This window comes from Silurus meridionalis, chromosome 10, assembly GCF_014805685.1.
Source record: "Silurus meridionalis isolate SWU-2019-XX chromosome 10, ASM1480568v1, whole genome shotgun sequence".
NCBI classification, from domain to species: domain Eukaryota; kingdom Metazoa; phylum Chordata; class Actinopteri; order Siluriformes; family Siluridae; genus Silurus; species Silurus meridionalis.
This window is the reverse complement of record NC_060893.1, coordinates 25,614,061-25,616,760: the sequence shown is the minus strand read 5'-3', so window position 1 is coordinate 25,616,760 and position 2,700 is coordinate 25,614,061. Positions and strand designations below refer to the sequence as shown.

The 2,700-nt window shown below is 44.2% G+C and overlaps 1 long non-coding RNA gene across 1 annotated transcript; it reads left to right on the top strand.

Annotated features, from left to right (window-relative positions):
• The first annotated feature begins 612 nt into the window (after positions 1 to 612).
• Positions 613 to 1,822, top strand: LOC124392037. The gene is made up of 2 exons (XR_006927089.1): positions 613 to 811; positions 1,192 to 1,822. It is a non-coding gene; the product is annotated as an uncharacterized LOC124392037 (long non-coding RNA).
• Positions 1,823 to 2,700: the final 878 nt, after the last annotated feature.

The window sequence follows — 2,700 nt, the reverse complement described above, 5'->3', positions numbered from 1 at the left end:
ACAGTGTCACACCCCCACCCCGGAAGACACAAAGCCCTGCCCCTCCAGCTTCAAAGCAGCATTCAACTGATAACACATGCCAGTCTCTATACCTTACACACACACACACACACACACACACACACACACACACACACACACACACACACACACCACCCTGAGAGCCAGATAACCCCCTGGCCTCTGTGGTTGAATTCACAGGGACCCTCAAACCATAAAACAATTCACTCTTGGAGCTCGGCCCCAGCACGTCTGTACACACACACACCAAAGGGAAGATCTTTTTATTAATTAACTAATAAATAGAATGTTCCAATTCACATGACACAAACATACATCTTGTTTGTATATTCTCCTATAAATAAAGCAAGTGTTTAACTCTACCTCAATAATAGTTACACTTTAAAAGATTTAGTAATAAATCTGTTTTAATGTGGTCTCTTCTTTTTGATTTCAAAGTTGATTTAAAATTATTTCCCTTTATTCTTTCTTTCCTAATGTGATAGAATGAATGAGGTTCAGGTGGTGATTGACACTCCTGACCACCAATCAGTAGCGAGCAGGCACTATTTAGAGCGGGTTGGTTTGAGCCTGGCAGGTGTCATGCCCGGATCCTCCCCTTTTGCGGTTGCTAAAGTCATTTCAGCCTGTCTTTTCAGTGTGTGTCCCTGTTGGATGCTGCTTTGGATCTGTTTATTGCCCTCCCTGCAGTTTAACAGCAGGTTATTTGGAGGCTGCGTATCCTGAGCAGTGAATTGATTCTAAGGAACTTAACTATGCGCGTTTGGATCCTCCTTTTTTTTCGCCCTGGGTGATTATTGCTGCGATTCTACTTTTCCCTCACTGCGCGCCGAGTAAACAACCTTGGCTTACAACTATTTAAAAGGGGACTTCTGCTGCTGCCATTTGGCTTTTGTGATTTGTTTTTAACTGGTATTGTCTGGTCTACTGTGGGGTCGAGCAACGTGCAAGTATCGGGGCTGGCTTAAGGACGACGTGGCCGCTCCTTTTGAATTTTGCTTCCCCCAAATGTTATTAAAAGTCTTTCATTGTTTTTCTTTGAAAGTGGTGTATATGGTGAATCATATTGTGCTTCGGTGACCGTCCATCGTATTACTGTGGAATTGTGACCTTAATTGGCTTTTTCCTTCATCTTTGTCTGAGATTTATTTTGCTTTTGGTTTCTTTCAGGAGCTGGGGTCCCACGGGTGAAAGGTCTTTGGTGGTGCTATTTCTACATTTGCCGTGCGACACTTTTGACGTGTATGAGTGGGTGCTCTGAGTTCATGGTGAGGTGTGTGGAAGTGTGCTTTTTGATAATTAGTGCTGATCACTCCGGTGGGTAACCCCAGCCCTGTATCTAATGATTTTATTTTGTTTGGCTTATTTGGAAATTGTGTAAATTTGTTGTTTAATATTTTGTGTCTGTTTATTTTTGTTATTTGTGTAATTGTCACCGGACCGTATTCACCGGCGAGAACATTTTCTGTTTTATTTTTTAAAGTCAAGTTTTCAATAAATTCTGTATTTTTCTTATACAATGCCCACGTTTCCTGCCTACACTTATTAATAAGGGAATCGAACTTGTGTGATCTAATAAAGTCTGGGGTTTACTTCTAATTCCTGGGTGTAACCCTCCCAGGTGGCGTAGTCGAGTAGGTTAAGTATATAAAGTTGAGCTTGGGTGTGACGAGCCGTTCGGCTCACGCCCCTAGGCCCCCACACCACACCCCTCGCGCCACATTCTGGCGTAGTCAGCAGGATCTCTTGTGTAGTGCAGAAGACGTGGGTATTGTTTGTGTATTTCTGTTTTATATATTTTGTATTTTGTAGAAGCTGGGCAGCAGCAGTTTATTTTTTCTCTCCAATTTTATGAGTAGATCCTGAGCTTCGTATTTTTCCTCAGTAGTGGTAAGTGATTGCGGGGTTTGCAATTATGGACGATGAACTACGCGAATTGAGAGAATTGGTAGCCCAATTAAGGGCATATAATGAAAGGTTGCAGCAGGAGCAAGTGCCAATTGTGCAACCTGGCCCATTTAATGCTCCTATGTCTCCCGTTGTAGATCCACCACTCACTGGTGCTGTTGCCTCTCCAACAGATCGTTTCGTCTTTGTGCCTCGGGATCGTAAGTGTCCGAAATTTAACGGTAGGTCCGGCGTTATGATTGAGGAATGGGTGGAGGAGGCTCAGGCATGCATGCGTCTTCGCCATCTCTCTTCGGTTGATCAAGCATTCTTTTTGGTTGATCATTTGGAGGGAGAGGCGAGGGAGGAAATTCGATACCGGCCATGGGACGAGAGGGAGGATCCAAACAAAATTATTAAGGCATTGCGCGAATTGTATGGTTGCACGAGTTCGTACGTAGCTCTTCAAGAATCCTTTTTTTCCAGAAAACAACAGGGTGGGGAGACCTTGTTAGAGTTCTCCCTAGCCCTGTTGAATCTTCTGGAAAAGGTGAAACGTCAATCACCCCATGGTATGCCTAATGCGGATATGTTATTGCGAGATCAATTTGTTGAGCAATTTGTTGAGCAGGTGCGCTTCGACGTGAATTAAAACAGTTGGTCCGCCGCCAACCCACTGCTACGTTGTTCAATGTTCGTGGCGAAGCTATTCACTGGGAACATGAGGGAATGCCTGGGGGGGCGCGTGGGGGAAGTAGTAATTTGGCGACTTCAAAATTGGGCGAGTTGCGA